Raw genomic sequence first — 21,486 nt, forward strand, 5'->3', positions numbered from 1 at the left:
CCTGTACCACAGTAGTGGTGAAGGGTATAAAAAACAGGTTAAATACGTATATAATTCAGTTCTTGACCCGGTATATGATATATAGGGAAGTGTACAAATACATACCAACGAATATGGAGTTTTGCGCGGTAATTACACAGCCGAATTCAAATAATGTGTGTGAAGATAAATTCGAATTTGAAATTTGCAGCAAAAATTTAGCCGCGACACAAACCAGCACCAAAAATATTTTTCAAATTCGAATTTAGGTTTTCAAATTCGAATTTGGATGTTTAGTATTTGGCTTATTATTTAAAAAGTAAGCCGCGTGCGATATAGAGAGTAGGCTCATTGGAAAGGGCTTGATCTCAGCTTTCATAATCACAAAAGTCTTCATTAGAGAAGTATTTGTAAAAAGCGAAAATTTGAAAACAAAATTTTCAACAAATTTTTACAACGGGCCCACTGTGCCAAAACTAAGCCGCGTGCGATATAGAGACTAGGCTCATTGGAAAGGGCTTGAGCTCAGCTTTCATAATCACAAAAGTCTTCATTAGAGAAGTATTTGTAAAAAGCGAAAATTTGAAAACAAAATTTTCAACAAATTTTTACAACGGGCCCACTGTGCCAAAACTAAGCCGCGTGCGATATAGAGACTGGGCTCATTGGAAAGGGCTTGAGCTCAGCTTTCATAATCACAAAAGTCTTCATTAGAGAAGTATTTGTAAAAAGCGAAAATTTGAAAACAAAATTTTCAACAAATTTTTACAACGGGCCAACTGTGCCAAAACTAAGCCGCGTGCGATATAGAGAGTAGGCTCATTGGAAAGGACTTGAGCTCAGCTTTCATAATCACAAAAGTCTTCATTAGAGAAGTATTTGTAAAGAACGAAAATTTGAAAACAAAATTTTCAACAAATTTTTACAACGGGTCCACTGTGCCAAAATTAAGCCGCGTGCGATATAGAGACTAGGCTCATTGGATGTAATTACATTTTAAAGTGTAATTAAATTTTAAAGCATATAGATGTAATTAAATTTTAAAGTTTTATTTAAAGGATAAACAATTTCTCAATAGGGTCAATATTCTTTTTGGTATACATACAAACATGTTTTTTTTTCTGATTCAATCACGAAATTAATTGATACATTTAATTATTTAATTGAAATTTCTTAAATCACGAAAATGACATTAAAAAAATTAATTGATGTCAAGAGCAAATTTGAATTAATTTTTTAAATAACTAAATTAAAAATATAATTGATGTTGACTGCAAAACTCAATTAATTTTTTCATTAAAAAGTTAATTGTATCAATTAGTTTTTTACTTAAAAATTTTAAGATTAATTTAATGTTTCCATCTTGATTAAAAAGTTAATTGCATCAATTAATTTATTAATTGGAAAATTTTTCAACTTCTATCAACTTTTTCAAAGGAAATGTGTTGAAGATATTTTTTCTGCGTAGGACTCACACTTTGGGAACAGCTGATATTTATCAATAAACTTTTATGTTCACTGCGTTTGAATGCGAAAAACAAAATTTTTATATATTGCAAAATTAATTGCTCCAATCAATTTTTAATTAAATTTTTTTCTATCACGAAAATGATAATATCAATCATCTATAACAACTAAAAAATTAGTTGTTCCAATTCAATTTTGCAATTGATTTTTGTTTTAGCTAAATAAATAATGAAATCAATTAAATTGTGATTAAATAGATTTTAAATTAAATTATTAATTAAAACTTTAATTTAAAATATATTGGTGGTATTTTTGCTGCGTGATGAAGATTTTGTTGATTCGCGGTTCCGAATCATTTTGTCCGCAAATTTTAATCCAATTGATTTCATTAAAAGTGTAATTGATTACGATAGCAAAACACTATTTTTTCACTGAAGCAATTTTATTTTTATTGAAATTGCTTACATAAAGAAGTAGATAGCATCAATCACAAATTACAAAAATACTTAATTAATGCGGAATTTACAATCAATTGTAGTGTTGATTTCAATTATGCCAATAAACTGTTTATTGTATCATTACTCATTTATAATTAATTAAACTACAAATAAATAATAGTGTCGATTAATTTTTTAATTGGTTCAATTAATTTCGTGATAAAAAAGTAAACAAAATTTTTTGTGCAAAAACCTAAAAATTAATTAAAAACTCATAGTAGACCATACACAGAAAAAAATACTACCAACGTATTTCCAATTAAGGTTAGGTTAGGTGGCAGCCCGATGTATCAGACTCACTTAGACTATTCAGTCCATTGTGATACCACATTGGTGATCTTCTCTCTTATCACTGAGTGCTGCCCGATTCCATGTTAAGCTCAATGACAAGGGACCTCCTTTTTATAGCTCAGTCCGAACGGCGTTCCACATTGCATTGAAACCACTTATAGAACCTTTGAAACCCTAAGAAATGTCACCAGTATTACTGAGGTTGAATAATCCACCGTTGAAATTTTTTTTGGTATTTGGTCGAAACTGGATTCGAACCCACGACCCTGTGTATGCAAGGCGGGCATGCTAACCATTGCACCACGGTGGCTCCGTGGTGCAATCTGGCTATAAAAACATTGAGACATGACATAATTTATATTTGAAGTCGAGTTTGAGATTTCAAAATGCAGTCAACAAGTGTATGAAGCACTTTTGTTTACCATTACACGATAAAAAATTCCATACATTAAAATTTCTTTTACAGTATCAAGTACGCAAACCTTGAATTTAATTGCGCATTAAATGTATCCGTAGAGTAATTTCTTGCCAATCACGAAAATGATATAATGAATTAAAGTTTTAATTGGGCATAAAAAAATACTGAATTTGAATACTTAAAAAATTAATTGATTTCATGACCAAATTTCAATTAATTTCTTAATTGATTCAATTAAAAATTTAATTGATGTTGATTGAAAAACGCAATTATTATCATTAAAAACGTAACTAGTTTCAAATGTTTTCCACTTCAATCGACTTTCTAATTGGAAATATTTTGGGAATATTTTTTTCTCTGCGGGTACTCAAAATGAAAGTCAAAAGTGAAAATTGTGTCCTAAAGTGTAAATTTACCCATGCTGAAGTGACCTGTTCCTTCGACACGGTTTGATCAAAACTGTGACTAGTTCATACACACCAGAGACTAGTTCTAAACCGGTTCAGGGGTTGATCCATTTCCCGTAGGATTATAATACGAATTTAAAGATAAAAGAGTACAACCATTAAAAGATATTAAACGCAATATTAAATAAATATCAAAAACAAGTAAGTAAAGTAGAAAGTCGGGCGGGGCCGACTATATCATACCCTAAACCACCATTACAGAATTAGTAATCATAAGCATTTGTGGGGTAACATATAGGTCTGGGAGGTAAACCGCAGTTACATATTTAAGAAAATTAAGGGGTACATGTCTATGGGTGCTTTGTGTCAATCTGGCTATAGCTCATAGTCAATGTTGCCAGGGAAAATGTTCGGTTTACCCTACAAGGACAAAAAAAGTTTCCTACTTTCCCATACGTTCCCAAACAATTTTCCCTACTATATTTTTCGTTAAATTAAAAAAAAAATTACAGAACAAAAATGATTATAAGTACTTTATTATCTTAAAACATGAATATGCAACGTATATAACTTAGAATATAAATTTGTATTACCACCACGGTTGCCACAGTTGGTAGAATTCTACCCAAATTAGTAACCTTTTTTGTTAAATCTCTATTAAAATAAAATTTTGGAAAAAGTTTCTATAAACTAATTTTTGTGAGAAATTTTTCTATAGAAATAAAATTTTGACAATAAATTCTATAGAAATAAAATTTTGAGAAAAAATTCCACAGAAATAAAATTTTGAGAAATTTTTTTATAGAAATAATATTAAAAAAAAAAAAACATCTATAGAAATACAATTTTGACAAAATGTTCTATAGAAATAAAATGTTGACAAAATTTTCAACAGGAATAAAGTTTACCACACATTGTTAAAGATCAAGCCTTGCCGGCTTCTAATTTCCTCCTCTAGAGCCACCAAAATGTAAAAATTATTGCAAATTGTGTTGAGTGCAAATGTCCTATATTGTGGCCCTACGTCCCTACAAGACGCTAAATATTAGAAAAACCCTACATATAGGGAATTTCCCCTACTTCTAGCAACACTGGCTGTGTTGATATTGCACTTACGGAGTTAGTATGCCACTAATATTGAGCCCATTATTAAAAAAGAGAAAATCGTTAAATTAGTGTGGGTAATAAATCAAAATTTGTAAAAATCGAGCAATTTTCTTATGTAAGAGCTACAAGTACGTATAAGTACGATCGGCTAGTACATCAAAATTTGAGTAACATTGGTTAATAAATAAGAGTACTATGGCCAAATTTGGGAAAATCGAGCGATGCATATATATGGAAGCTATATTTAAATCTGAACCAATTTGCATAATATTTTGCAGTTTTAATTAATACCACAAAAGGTTACCTTGTGCAAGATTTGAGTAAGATCAGTTAAGAAATAAGGCCTGTATTGTTAAACATAAGGTTATTAGGGGCGAATTTTTCAAAATCGGGTGATACATATATGGGAGCTATATCTACATCTGAACCGATTTCGATGAAATTTTGCACATATAGTTAGTACTATAGAGGACTTAATCTAGCAAACTTTTAGTAAGATCGGTTAATAAATAAGGGTTCTATGGCCAAATTTTGGAAAATCGGGCTATACATATATATGGGAGCTATATCTAAATCTGAACCGATTTCGATGATTTTTTGCACATATAGTAAGTGCTATAGAAGACTACATTTAGCCAAATTTGGGTCAGATCGGTTGATAAATAAGGGTTTTATGGCCAAATTTAGAAAAATCGGGCGGTACATATATATGGGAGCTATATCTAAATCTGAGCCGATTTCGATGATGTTTTGCACATATAGTAAGTGCTATAGAAGACTATATTTAGCCAATTTTGGGTCAGATCGGTTGATAAAAAAGGGTTTTGTGGCCAAATTTGGGAAAATTGGGCGATACATATATATGGGAGCTATATCTAAATCTGAACCGATTTGGATGACATTTTGCAGACTTGAAGGGCGATGGAAAAGATTACCTTTTGCCAAATTTGGTGACGATGCGTTCGCAAAAACGCGCAACGTGACCCCATTTGTCGAAATCGGGCGATACATATATATGGGAGCTATATCTAAATTTGATCCGATTTCTTCCAAATTCAATAGCGTTCGTCCTTGTGCCCAAAAAACTCCCTGTACCAAATTTCATCGGTTAACAATTGCGACCGGAATCCTGTGAACAACAAATACATGGACAGACGGACGGACGGACACCAAGCGCTAGATCGACTCAGGAGGTGATTCTGAGTCGATCGATATATATTTTATGGGGTCTAAAATCAATATTTCTGGTACACACAAAAAATTATGACCAACATTTTTTCAATTAAACACTTAATTGAATTTGGAAACGGATTCAATTAATATGTTAATTGATTCAATTAATTATTTAATCAAATCCGAATAAAAACCAATTAAAAAAATAATTGATATTTGTTACGTTTCCAATTAAAATATTAATTGATTCAATCAATTTGTTAATCAATTCGGAAATAATTTTCAATTACAAACGTGATTGACATTTTTTCCGTTTCCAATTACACATGTGATTGATCCAATCACCTTTGTGATTGAAATTGAATAATTTTGAGCAATGGAAAAAGCGAAAAGAGAACAAGAGAATGGGTATTTATTCAACAAGGTATGACGGAGAGATCAGTCTGTGGAAGTAACTCGTAACGAACGGTTGGGTTTTTGTTTTTCGCGTAAATTGAAAAACATGATTGGCGACATTCTGTCTGCTGCATTCAAAATGTGTGCATAAATATTTTGAACGCAACAACAAATCATAGCAAAGGGTTGAAATAAATAAAGTGTGCAACAACAAACGGACACGTGGTAAAGGTTTGAAAAAAATATATGAGAGAACGCATTTGAAATTACCTGTGTTTGTGTTTTGTGGTATTGTAAAAATGGAAAACAATCTACGTTTATTGAAGGTAAGAAATTATGAAATGTGAATACCGTTTTCCATTGAAGCCTGTTTAAATTAAACGGCTTCAATGGAATATATATTTTTTTTCATTTCTTTTAGTGACCAATTTTATTTCGTGAAAATCCCATCAACTCCACCATTTTGTCAAATATATAAGAATATGTTTGCAATAAAAAAGTGGGTACCGTATTGATCTTTTAAAATTATAAATTTTTTTCACTCCTAGTTTTCTTAAAACCAAGAGCGGTATGGGTTTGTTGGAAGATTCACCTTGAAGTTGCGAAGTGGCGTTGGCATTAAATTGCATTTTTGTTTTACCTGCCTTTTTCAGTTTGAACCCAAGTAGAGAGCAGTATATCTGATATATAAACTAATGAGCTGAATTATGTAATGGTAAAAAAGTTCTTTCTTTTGGATTTAAAAATATGAAAAATATCCGAAAATAATAAAAATATGTATTTTCCATTTATATTTTTTTATATTTCCAGAATTTGCAAAGTATCATCAATATAATACCAAATATTACATTGCTTTCCCATTATTTTTGTCTTTGATTGGTTCAAATTTTAATAGACGTTTTTAATGTGTGGAAATTTTGGAAAGGAATTGTTACTAAAATTAAATTACCGAGCTCCTTAATACACATTTTTATGCTAAAAGACTACAACTGCAAAAGAAGATTATAAATCTGCAACCTGGAACTATGAATTGAACTTGATATTCTATGCAGGTAATGTTTAACAAAATTAACTTTTAATTGAACAAAATGAAATTCGAATTATTCTGTTTACTTTCAGAAAAACTAATTTAGCTTACAGGCTGCTGATTTATTGGAAATCTAGGCGCATCTACATATTAGAAGGAACATGCTAACACGGTTATTATTATAAGGAAGATAATGATTTATATAATTTATTTTTTCACCCTATAGTTGTTATTGATAGTAGTTGTATTTGTAAGTTATGTTAGAACAAAATACAAATGACAAGAACCAAAATTATCTGTCTATTGCATAATTCAAAAAATAATAAAATATTAAATATGTTTTATAAGAAACGCATATTTTCTTTTATTTCAAAAGAAAAAAAAACTAAATACGATTTTGAGGTCGCAATATATAAATTTTTTGATCGAAATTTAGAGCCAATTTCAATTAATTATTTAATTGAATGAATCAAATAGTTGATTGATTTTTGTCGCGAAATTAATTAAAATTTTAATTGATTCAATTAAAACTATGATTGAATTTTATGTTAAAAATCAATCACGTTTTTAATTGATTCAATCACACAATTAATTGATTCCGTGACAAAAGTCAATTAAATTTTTAATTAAAAATCGTGTTGGTTTTCAATCAAAATGGGTGATTGATACTATCATTTTCGTGATTGAAGACATTTCAATTAAAAAAATGATTGAATCCGCGATTTTCGTGATTGAAATCAAAAAAATTTTTTTTGTGAGTAGGGGCGAATTTTTCAAAATCGGGTGATACATATATGGGAACTATATCTACATCTGAACCGATTTCGATGAAATTTTGCACATATAGTTAGTACTATAGAGGACTGGATCTAGCCAACTTTTAGTAAGATCGGTTAATAAATAAGGGTTCTATGGCCAAATTTGGGAAAATCGGGCTATACATATATATGGGAGCTATATCTAAATCTGAACCGATTTCGATGATTTTTTGCACATATAGTAAGTGCTATAGAAGACTACATTTAGCCAAATTTGGGTCAGATCGGTTGATAAATAAGGGTTTTATGGCCAAATTTAGAAAAATCGGGCGGTACATATATATGGGAGCTATATCTAAATCTGAAACGATTTCGATGATGTTTTGCACATATAGTAAGTGCTATAGAAGACTATATTTAGCCAATTTTGGGTCAGATCGGTTGATAAAAAAATTTGGGAAAATTGGGCGATACATATATATGGGAGCTATATCTAAATCTGAACCGATTTGGATGAAATTTGCAGACTTGAAGGGCGATGGAAAAGATTACCTTTTGCCAAATTTGGTGACGATGCGTTTGCAAAAACGCGCAACGTGACCCCATTTGTCGAAATCGGGCGATACATATATATGGGAGCTATATCTAAATTTGATCCGATTTCTTCCAAATTCAATAGCGTTCGTCCTTGTGCCCAAAAAACTCCCTGTACCAAATTTCATCAAAATCGGTTAATAATTGCGACCGGAATCCTGTGAACAACAAATACATGGACAGACGGACGGACGGACACCAAGCGCTAGATCGACTCAGGAGGTGATTCTGAGTCGATCGATATATATTTTATGGGGTCTAAAATCAATATTTCTGGTAGGCACATTTTTTGGCCGATCAAACTTATTATACCCAAACCACTATGTGGTTTAGGGTATAAAAAACAATCAATTAAATCAGAAATAGATTTTTGAAAAAATTGTTTCAAAGGTGGAAGTCCGAATAGTAAAATTTTAGAAAAAGTCGGGCTTTAGAAAATTTCGAAAAAATTTTAAGTGCAATATTTTAATGTTTGAATCCCTCCTAAAGGTCATAAACTGATTATATACTATTAAGGAGTATTGGTACAAGGCACAAAGATATAAGATTGCATATGACCTAGAGCTTACAGGGATCACTTGAAATTTTTCTTAAGGTGTCATTGCCCCTCCCGCGTGTGTCCGATACTATTGATAAATATTTTTATTTCATATATATAATAATAATGCATTTATAGTAATTTCCCTACCTATTCAGTGATTAATAGCATGACACATATATCAAACAAAATTAATAACTCTCGAGAAAACTAAAAAACGAGGCGGAAGCTAATTGCTTTGATTTAATGGCCATCACTGCAGACACAAGCTACGAATGCATAGGGGAGAGATTAGATTACATTCAAATGTATTTGGCCTCACCATTTCTTCATAAGTACACCAATGTTATAATACCACTCGTATGGCTTGACCCTTCTTGCAGAGACACAATATCCATATAGCGTTGAAAAAGTGCATTTATAGCCTATGTGATTATGGAGAGAGTGAGAGAGAGAGTGAGAGACGCAATCACCATATAGTATAAGAAAAGTGCATTTACATATAGGCCAAGTGTTTTTGACTATGGAGAGTCAATTGATGTCGATGGTGGGATGGGGTGGAGGTCTTGTTATCATTTGTACAAGGCATTGCTATAATGAAGCAGTGGATATTGAAGAAGACCAAATAAGAAATAGTGCGTGAGTGAAGAGACCTTTCGTGTATAGTCAATATTTCCTTAATTGGAATTATGTTTATGATGTTTTTTATGTAGAAGAGTTATGAGTTAGACATTTGATTGATTGGAATTAGTAAAATGATGATTATCATGTAAATAACTCGAAATTTATAGCACGTGTACGAACATCCATTCGAATCACTCTCTTTTCAATGGCTAGGTAATTTCCAGTGTTGTCAAGTGTTTGTTGAACCTTCCCCCTAAATATTAAAAACATGGACGCTCTAAATTGTTGTTCCAGACTGTGTTGTTTAAATTCAAAAAAAAAAAAATATTTGGAATGTAACGAAAAACAAATAATTTCCAAATTCTGTAATAAAAAGCAATAATATTTTTCAATTAAAAAAAAATTCAAGGTATAAATATTAATTTAAAATATACACTGAAAAAAACATATCCGGTTCCAAAAATTTTGCAACCGGGCATTTGCAATTCTATTGTTATGAAGGGTACCGAAAATGGGTCGATATAAATTATCTTTTTATTACGGTGTTCAAAAGAGCTCTATATCTCAAATTTTGACGACAATTGAATTATGTATATTTAATTTACGGCATAAGACTATATACGAGGGCAGTTCGGAAACTTCTTAACCTACCACAAAAAGCGCGGTATAAACAAAAAAAAAGTGTTTTGGAAACTTCCATCTCTGTTATGAACACATGTTAAATTTTGTTTCGATCTGGCAGCTTCTTCATATAGAAACATGTGTTCAAAAAAGACGCATCCTCAATTTGTTAACAATGGAAAAATTAGAAATGTGTGCTGTCATTAAATATTTACATAAAAAAGGTTTATCGGGACAAGAAATTCATAATGATATGGAGAATGTCTTAGGTGAAAGTGCTCCTTCATATGCAACAGTAAAAAATTGGGTTGCTGAATTTAAACGTGGTCGTACAAGCATTGAAGATGAACCACGTAGTGGACGTCCAAAAACAGCTACAATAACAGAAATTGTAGTCAAAGTGCATGATATGGTATTAAGTGATCGACGAATAAAAGTGCGTGAAATTGCTAATATCATGGGCATCTCAAATGATCGAGTCCATTTATTTTGCATGAAGAACTACAGATGAAAAATCTTTGTGCAATATGGGTGCCGCATTTGTTAACAGTCGATCAAAAACGCATAAGCATGAACTGTTCTGTTTTTTGGATCGTTTTAAGCGAAATAAAATGGATTTTAAGCGTCGTTTCATGGATCCACCACTATACTCCAGAGACAAAAGAACAATCCAAACAATGGACTGAAGCTGGAGGAAATGCCCCAAAGAAGGCAAAAACAATTCAATCGGCTGGTAAGGATATGGCAACTGTTTTTGGGACTTCAAAGGTATTTCATTGATTAACTATCTGCAAAAGGGAAAAACAATAAATTCAGAGTAGTATTGCAACCTTTTGGATCAATTAAATGTACAAATTCGAGAAAAACGTCCTGGCTTACAACACACAAAAATAATTTTTCATCAAGACAACGCACCAGCGCACAAGAGTGTTTTAACAATGGCTAAAATCAACGAATTAAAGTACGAGTTGCTTGACCACCCATCTTATTCTCCTCATTTAGCTCCCAGTGACTTTTACTTGTTCCCAAATCTAAAAAAAAAATCCTTGCTGGCAAGCGTTTTACCTCAAATGAAGATGCAATTACAGTTGTAAACCATTATTTTGAAGACGTTGAGGAAAACTATTTTAATCAAGGGATAGAATTGCTAGAAAAGCGTTGGCATTGAAGTTTCAGGAGATTATATTGAAAAATAAAAATATTTTTGAAAAACTAACTATTCTCTTTCATTGATAGGCTAAGAAGTTTCCGAACCGCCTTCGTATATAGCCCTCTTATAAAGCGACCCCCATATTTCAATTCTGGCTCTATAATTACCACCGTGAGTGCAATGGTTAGCATGCCCTCCTTGCATACACAAGTTCGTGGGTTCGATTCCTGCTTCGACCGAACACCAAAAAGTTTTTCAGCGGTGGATTATCCCACCTCAGTAATGCTGGTGACATTTCTGAGGGTTTCAAAGCATCTCTATGTGGTTTCACTGCAATGTGGAACGCCGTTCGGACTCGGCTATAAAAAGGAGGTCCCTTGTCATAGAGCTTAACATGAAATCGGGCAGCACTCAGTGATAAGATAGAAGTTCACCAATGTGGTATCACAATGGACTGAATAGTCTAAGTGAGCCTGATACATCGGGCTGCCACCTAACCTAACCTAACCTGTAATTACAGCAAAAAAGTTCATATCGATTCGTAATTATTTCTTCCCTATATATAACGGTCAAGAACTGAATATATATGTACTTATTTAATAGAGTTTTCTTTTGTCTACTATATATCCCGCATGGACTAACTTACAATTTAGAAGATGATGTTAAGAAGTTTTAAGATGTCTTGCCATCGGCCGCAACCCAAGTAATTTAATTGTGGATGACCGTCTTTAGTAGAAGTTTCTACGCAATCCATGGTGGAGGGTACATAAGATTAGGCCTGGCCGTATATACTTGTTTTATTTTTATTTTGTGTAGTCGAATATTGACAAATACAAAATCGAATATGGACAAATATAAAACAAAAGACAAAATTCGATTGTGTCGAATGTTTCAAATTTTAATTAGTCAATTTAGTTGCTTTAGTTTGGCCACCAGTGTATATATTTGTGTGTAATTTAACAAATTAGCCGATATCAACAAAAAACTACTAATTTGATTTTGTGGCCCCAAAATAAAGCTACGATCCAAACGTTCTCCGTGCGCCCAAGAATCGGTTTGTGTATCGCTATATATGCATATTTTTTTAAGGATCCCAAATTCTTAAAAATACTATGAAAATGTCAGGCCATTATTCGAGCGTGAATTCTACCGACATACGTATTTAATTAACTATATCGTCTTAAAAAGAAATAAAAAATAAAATCGATGTTACGAAAATTTTCAAATAAATTTTTATTGTGGTGGGCGTTAAAGTAGATCGATTCAGATTCTTGTCTAGCCTTCTAGAAAACGTACAAAACTCTCCACCATTGGAGATTATTCTACGTAATTACAGTTATACCGTTCATTAATAAATCGAATAACACAATTGAATTAAATTTGCATAAACATTTTTTTAGGTACACATATATGAAATGTATTTAAATTTTTAATTTAGCCGGAAACGGAGTCAAGTAAAATTTTTACGACTCCGACTTCAGCAAAATCTTTAGCCTTCGACTCCATAGTCCTGGTTATTATACTAAAAGATATTTTCCATTCATAATAGGAAACAATTCCAAAAAAATCTTTATTTTTTTCAACTTGAAATATAGCATTTCTTTATTACCCCAAAAAATACCTCCATAATTATTACCCCAAAAATGTACCCCATAAAATTTCTCCAAACGAGAAAAATCCCCAAACTAGACAACACTAATAGCAACTCTTCTACTGAGTGGTCATTTCCGTATTAAAATGCAAATGCTCTACCTGATTGTGCGTAATGTAAAATGCCACTCTCGTGATTCCTCAGTTGCAAAAAATTTCTGAAATTGTCTATCTCCTTTAGTCTGGGCAATTGACAATTACTCTTAATTTCATTTTACAGGAAATGTCGTTTTTTATATTCTCCTCTTTGAAATGGGGCATAATTCGTATGTTATTGATGTATATCGGCCGTAATAATTACCCAGCAAAAAAAGAGCTTCCAAAAAAGTAGTTTGGATCCCCAATCTGTGATCCGGAAGTAGTGTAAACTTGGATCATCTCCAATGAATTTTACATGGGCTTGTCATAGGACGGAAGTACTCCCCTTTTAGATCCTTTGCATTGCTTTAGAAGTTGTGCCCTGGAAGTTAATTTGAATGAAGAAATTTAAAAAGCGAAAAAATAAAAAAATTTTTCACCCAATTTCAATTTTTTTCATCAATATGTTTTATTACACAATTATTTTCCTATTATCTAATTTTTACAATTTGAAAAACTTTTTCGCTCCGACCAGGGGTTGAACCTGGGTTTGCTGGCACCATAACAGAACGCCTTAGCACACTCAGCCACAAACGCCATTGAACATAAAGCGTCGAGAGGTCAATTCAAATGTTTGTGATATGATCGTAATACGACACTAAGGAATAACATTCTAATAGCTTCTCGAGATCTTCTTTATTAGTATGAACGAAAAAATAAGAAACGCATGTTCAAATCTCACCAGCGGCAACCTTTGTATCAAATATTTTTCTAAAAAATTATTTTTTTATGTCATGCATCATTTTTATTTTTTATTTTCGGCATATATTTTCGTATAAAAATATTTTTTCTATTAAAAATCAACAAAAAAAAAATTAAAAATTCTTGTAATTTGCAAAAACCTTCTCAATTTATTATTATTATTTATTAATTTCTATTTTTTTATTTTTTATTAGTTTTCTATTTTTTTTTTTGTAAAATTTAATTGTACAAAATTTGCACTTAAAATAGCCTGATTGCGTTCTTTCTAATACTTGTCCACAAGGACTGCATCGGAAGTAGAAAAAAATCATTGGGGGATCCCAAGATGTGCTTTAGAAGAAATGTTTGTGCACTTGTCCAAAAGGACTGCATCGGAAGTGGAAAAAAATTATTGGGGGATCCCACGATCCGCTTTAGAAGAAATGTTTGTGGACTTGTCCGAAAGGACTGCATCGGAAGTTGAAAAAACTCAATGGGGGATTCTGGGATGGGCTTTAAAAGAAATGTTTGTGGAACAACTTCCAATTTTTTTGCTGGGTATGTCCTTGTCACTTCTAACACCCATATTCATAAAAGTTAACGTAAACTTTAAACCTTAACGAAAACTGTAAAACAAATTCTTCGGTTTATCCGAATTTCAGTATATTATTATGAATATGGGCATAAATGTTTAAAATCCTCTTACAGGCAAAAAAATAAAATGTTCATATCCTCAGCTTTATCTATTATATAAATTGTTCATATGGCATTGCTTACATCATGAACTGTTTTGAAGATCAAATTATTCGTGAAATATTCAGAAGTTTTATGCTCCATTGGGTTTCTTACTGCTATGGCACAGTCCCAGTCACATTCAGCCATTGTTGTTTTTTTAAATAGGAAATTTTATTTTAATTGAGGTAGAATGACATTTTTATTTTCACGGTCCAATGTGGTTAACAACCAGAAACAGGTTACTAAATACATTTTTGTGGATGGTTAATTCAGGATTCTATTGCACCATCGATAGATATCTAATCGATTGAATGCTAGATCTTTCGTATAATTTTCCAAACATAATAATATACACCTACCAATAGACCCTATAGGTCTTCCCAACACACAGATACAAAACAAAATTGATGTAGTCATAGAAATCATGGATATCTTCGAATGTATTGCTATCGTGAAATTAGTTTTATAATCCGAGTGAAAATAAAGAAAATAAACTGAAGCGCCACAGTTAAGAGTTTTAGCCGGAACAGAGAATTGAAATTGATACTATATGTTATTTGGTAATGCAACGATCGAAATTAGATTTTTGCGATTATTAATAAGTTGATTTTGTCGATATCGACATTTTCATGAGATATGTGAACTAAATAAAAATGATCCTTCGAAAATATTTTTCTCGTCAGAGAATACGATGTTTCAAAATTCACCACATTTTTTTGTGCATAAGGTTAGGAAAACGTTTCATGTGCCGTGTGCCGGACTCCATCACAATCGACGAAACCGGCTAAAACCCCATATCTCTTCCCTCGGGATACTTCGAGGTGGACCACACGTGGTTCATGACCGTCTCCTATTAGTCCGCATTCAAACTAAAGCTTACATTACTCAATACTTTTTTCATTGTAGAGAACGTGTTCTACAAAACGCTTTATAGCCTACCAGTTCTTCTCACATTGTACCATCTTGTGATTAATTTTCTTGGAGAGACCAAGAAAATTATTTCATATTCAACCCCGTGGTCCGTGGTCCGTGACCGTCTCCTTTTTGTCCGCATCCCGACTAAAGCTTACATTACCCATTACTTTTTATACCCTGCGCCACACTGTGGAACAGGGTATTATAAGTTAGTGCATATGTTTGTAACACCCAATAGGAGACGAGGTAGGCATATGGTGTCTTTGGCAATAATGCTCAGGGTGGTTCCCTGAGTCGATATAACCATGTCCGTCTGTCTGTGAACACATTTTTGTGATCAAAGTCTAGGTCGCAGTATAAGTCCAATCGCCTTCAAATTTGGCCCGTGTTCCTTTTTTGGGTCAGAATAGAACCCTATTGATTTTGGAAGAAATCGGTTCAGGTTTAGATATAGCTCCCATATATATCTCTCGCCCGATATGCACTTATATGGCCCCAGAAGCCAGAGTTTGGCCCAATTTGGTTGAAATTTTGCACAAAGAGTACAATTAGTAGTATAGTCATGTGTGCTAAATTTGATTGAAATCGGTTCAGATTTAGATATAGCTTCCATATATATCTTTCGCCCAATATGGACTTATATGGCACCAGAAGCCAGAGTTTTGGCCCAATTTGGTTGAAATTTTGTACTAGGAGTACAATTAGTAGCATAGTCATGTGTGCCAAATTTGATTGAAATCGGTTCAGATTTAGATATAGCTCCCATATATATCTTTCGCCCGATATGGACTATTATGGTCCTAGAAGCCAGAGTTTTGGTTCAATTTGGTTCGAATTTTGCACACGAAGTACAATTCGTAGTATAGTCATGTGCGCCAAATTTGATTGAAATCGGTTCAGATTTAGATATAGCTCCCATATATATCTTTCGCCCGATATGGACTAATATGTTCTTAGAAGCCAGAGTTTTGACCCAATTTGGTTGAAATTTTGCCCTAGGAGCACAATTAGTAGTGTAGTTAATTGTACTCAATTTGATTGAAATCAGTTCAGATATAGATATAGCTCCCATATATATCTTTCGCCCGATATGGACTAATATGATCATAGAAGCCAGAGTTTTGGCCAAATTTGGTTGAAATTTTGCACTAGGAGTACAATTAGCAGTATAGTCAAGTGTGCCAAATTTGATTGAAATCGGTTCAGATTTAGATATAGCTCCCATATATAGCTTTCGCCCGATTTACACTCATATGACGACAGAGGCCAATTTTTTACTCCGATTTAGTCGACATTTTGCACATGGAGTATAATTAGCATTGTAGCTGTGCGTGCCAAATTTGGTTGGAATCGGTTCAGATTTAGATATAGCTCCCATATATATGTTTTTCTGATTTCGACAAAAATGGTCAAAATACCAACATTTTCCTTGTAAAATCGCCTCTGCTTAGTCGAAAAGTTGTAAAACTGACTGTTATTTTCCTTAACTTCAAATAAATATATATATCGAGCGATAAATCATAAATAAACTGTTGTGAAGTTTCCTTAAAATTGCTTCAGATTTAAATCTTTCCCATATTTTTTTTTACTAACATTGAGTTTCACCCTAGTGAATTAGCCGACTTAAATTTTGAGTCTATAGAATTTGTAGGAGTCTATCAAATTCTGTCCAGATCGAGAGATATTAAAATGTATGTATTTGGGACAAACCTTTTATACATAGTACCCAACACAATTGACGGATAATATAGTCGGCCCCGCCCGACTTTAGACTTTGCTTACTTGTTTCTTTGCTGAGAACGTGTTCTGTAAAACACCTTATAGCCTACCAGCTCCTTTTACATTGTACCATCTTGTGGATTATATTTCTCGAAGAGACATGTCCAATCTCATCTTCAAATGCCTAAACTGTTAGAAAAATATGTGTTTCATATGTTCCGATATAAACAAAATGTGTTTCGGGCACAATTTTTAAACACAATATATTTAAGTGCAAACATGTAATGTTCCTAAACTAACACTATATGTTTGGGACACATATGTCAATATGTTAGAATATATTATGTTTGGGGCATGAATGTTTCATAAAAATAATATGTGTGAATGTAAACATATATAAATGTACAAATTTCGAGTAAACATACAGTATGTCAAGAAAGTCTTTTGACATTGCCAAATATTTCAAATTCTAGAAATAATTGAAATATTAAATATTTTATTAAATTTTTAATTCTGTGTACATATGTATACTTTGCAAAATACATAATAAAATATTTTTTTAAAATTTCATTATATTTAATTTTGGAACAAAACATAATTTTTATCCCATTGTCAAAACACTTTCTTGACAAACTGTATATATGTTGTGATATTTTATTCAGGGAGCGACAGAGACAGAGAGAGTATAGAGAAAGAACCCGGGATGGTTGACGAAAGATATCAACACAACACAGCGAGAGAATCAAGAGAGCAATTTTTGTGAAACTGCTTGTATGTTAAGGCCAAAAATTTGATATGCTTAAGTCTAAATATTATTTAATTTGAATAGAATGACTATTTGGAGTAAAGAGAATAGACATTCGGAACCAAGTGAATAGACATTTGAAAAAAAAAACAGCATGTGTTTTTGCCTTGAGAGCAGCAATTTAAGTATGTGTGGACAGGTGTTTTGTCTATCATTTTGGCATTATGGGCACAATTTTTTTCTGGGTTCGTTAAAAAAAATCGGAACGTACCAGGAGTAACTCAAAATATTCAAGCAAAGAAAATTAAAACAAAAACGGTGGAAAATATACAAAAAATAAATCATAAAAATAACGAAAGGGCACTATACTCTTTTTAGAGTTGGGACAGTAAAATGAAAAAGGAGGAAACAGTGAAAACTTAAACAGTAAAATGTATAAAGCAAAGTTTAGTTCCTCTTTATTAATAAGTAGTCCAAGAGGAGTTGAGGGACACCTTCAAATATATAAGCGGGCATTAAGTCCGAGTTTTGCAGCTAAAACAATTCGAGGATGAATTTTGCTCCTCCAATAGCTCCGGAGGTAAAATCTGGGGATCGGTGTAAATGGGGGTTACATATAATTAAGACCGCCATGGACCACTTTTTGCATGGTTGTTATAAACCATATACTAACTCCATGTACCAAATTTCAGCCGGATCGGATGAAATTTGCTTCTCTTAGAGGCTCCGAAAGCCAAATCTGCGGATCGGTTTATATGGGGGCTACATATAAAATTATGGACCGATATGGACCAATTTTTGCATGTTTGTTAAAGACCATATACTAACACCATGTATCAACTTTCAACCGGATCGGATGAATTTTGCTCCTCCAAGAGGCTCCGCAAGCCAAATCTGAGCGTCGGTTCATATAGCCCCCATAAAAACCGATGCTCAGATTTGGCTTAGAAGTGGTCCGATATGGCCCATTTGCAATACCATCCGACCTACATCAATAACAAGTACTTGTGCCAAGTTTCAAGTCGATAGCTTCTTTCCTTCGGAAGTTAGCGTGATTTCAACAGACGGACGGGCATACTTAGATCGACTAAGAATTTCACTACGACCCAGAATGTATGTACTTTGTGGGGTCTTAGAGCAATATTTCGATGTATTACAAACGGAATGACAAAGTTATACCCTCCACCATAGGATGGGGGGTATATCCTATGGTGGAGGGTATAAAAATGAAATTAAGTGCACAACACGATAAGTTTCAATGCATTTAAAATGGTGTTAAATGCTAGTAAAAACCGTTCACGCCTAAATAAATTTATGTGTATATTATAAAATTATTTATGTATGTTTATACTCGTTCTCCTTTTGTTAGTGGTTTTGAATTCCTTCCAAAATTTCAAACTTTTATACCAAAAACCGTTTTTTGTTACAAAATTGTTATTTTTGCAATAGAAAAATTATATTTTATCCAAAAGCTCAGTCCATTTCGTTTATATTAAGCACTGTTCTTTTCTGACTGACCACATTTCGAAGTTTCATTATAAAAATTTAATATAGTATAAATATAAATGTGCAAATTAAAAAACAAAAAATTGTGTTCGGTCGGAGCAGGGATTGAACTCACAACCCTTTGCATGCAAGGCAGATAAGCTAACCACTGCTCCATGTGGCCAACAAATCTATGTTTCTGTTAAATAATGTTATGTTTGCATATAAATGTAACTTATAACGATAATTGTCTATTGGTGACTATAACAGCTACGTAGCCCAGTGGATAGTGTGTTGGCTTACAAACTGTATGGTCCTCGGTTCGATTCTACGTCCAGGCGAAAGGTAAAATTAAAAAAAAATTGTATAATTGAATAATTTTTTCAACATTATGTTATTTGTATTACAGAAAAAGGTGCCAAGAACTAAAAAATTTCGTAGAAGTGAAAATTATGTGAGGGAATGAGCACAATCTTCTTTGGGGAAAATTCTTCCAAGCATATAATATTTTTGGGCTCAAAATGCTTCCAAACATATAATATGTTCATATAAAACAAACATATTAATGTTTCGGCAGTATCCAATAATATATGTGCTTCCTGCAAAATATGTTTGGAACCTATGCTCGGCATCATCCGTGACCTCTTCATCTTCGTAAATACAGTTTTCTGACATGCATTTCCCCATATGGTACATATACTTTTGAAAGTATGTCAATGTAATACGTCACCTCCCCATATCCCCGGTCTAACGAAGAAAAACAATTTTTTTGTCAAAATCCGTTTTTTTATTCAACATAGTTCCCTTCAAGAGGAACGACCTTCCAATTTTTTTAATCCATTTTGGTAGTACTCCTTCGGTTTTGCCTCAAAATAGGCCTCAGTTTCGGCGATCACCTCTTCATTGCAGCCAAATTTTTCCCTGCGAGCATCCTTTTGAGGTCTGAGAACAAGAAAAAGTCGCTGGGGCCAGATCTGGAGAATACGAATTCGAAGCCCAATTCATGAATTTTTGCCATCGTTCTCAATGACCTGTGGCACGGTGAGTTGTCCGCATATCCAAATATTGATGAATGATATGACCAACACGTTCCTTTGATATCTTTAAGGCCTCGGCTATCTCGATCAACTTCATTTTACGGTCATTCTAGATCATTTTGTGGATTTTTTAATGTTTTCGTCGGTAACCACCTCTTTCGGGCGTCCACTGCGTTCACCGTCCTCCGTACCCATTTCACCACGCTTGAATTTTGCATACCAATCAATTATTGTTGATTTCCCTGGGCAGAGTCCGGAAACTCATTATTAAGCCAAGTTTTTGTTTCCACCGTATTTTTTCCCATCAGAAAACAGTATTTAATCAAAACACGAAATTCTTTTTTTCCATTTTTTTTCACAATAACAAAAGATGCTTCACAAATGACGCTCTATCTCACAAACTAATTGACTTACAGACGTCAAATTTTGACACGAATCATTTGAAGTTTGGTATTATATAAAAATAATAGGCATTTAATACTAGCGACGCCATCTATGTGTCAGACCGGGACTTACCACCCAACCTGTATATGTATATATATATATATATATATATATATATATATATATATATATATATATATATATATATATATATATATATATATATATATATATATATATATATATATATATATATATATATATATATATATATATATATATATATATATATATATATATATATATATATATATATATATATATATATATATATATATATATATATATATATATATATATATATATATATATATATATATATATATATATATATATATATATATATATATATATATATATATATATATATATATATATATATATATATATATATATATATATATATATATATATATATATATATATATATATATATATATATATATATATATATATTATATATATATATATATATATATATATATATATATATATATATATATATATATATATATATATATATATATATATATATATATATATATATATATATATATATATATATATATATATATATATATATATATATATATATATATATATATATATATATATATATATATATATATATATATATATATATATATATATATATATATATATATATATATATATATATATATATATATATATATATATATATATATATATATATATATATATATAGATATATATATATATATATATATATATATATATATATATATATATATATATATATATATATATATATATATATATATATATATATATATATATATATATATATATATATATATATATATATAATATATATATATATATATATATATATATATATATATATATAT

General features: G+C 31.7%; 1 protein-coding gene and 1 long non-coding RNA gene across 19 annotated transcripts in view; both read left to right on the forward strand.

The window, feature by feature from the left end:
- The window catches only part of Svil (Supervillin), a 1,072,938-nt gene that overhangs the window by 792,395 nt on the left and 259,057 nt on the right, over window positions 1-21,486 (forward strand). The gene's annotated exons all lie outside the window — the stretch shown is intronic.
- Window positions 6,550-7,113, forward strand: LOC142233601 (uncharacterized). Its single transcript, XR_012721445.1, has 2 exons — window positions 6,550-6,787; window positions 6,855-7,113. It is a non-coding gene; the product is annotated as an uncharacterized LOC142233601 (long non-coding RNA).

This window comes from Haematobia irritans, chromosome 4, assembly GCF_050003625.1.
Source record: "Haematobia irritans isolate KBUSLIRL chromosome 4, ASM5000362v1, whole genome shotgun sequence".
In the NCBI taxonomy this organism is placed as follows: Eukaryota; Metazoa; Arthropoda; class Insecta; order Diptera; family Muscidae; genus Haematobia; species Haematobia irritans.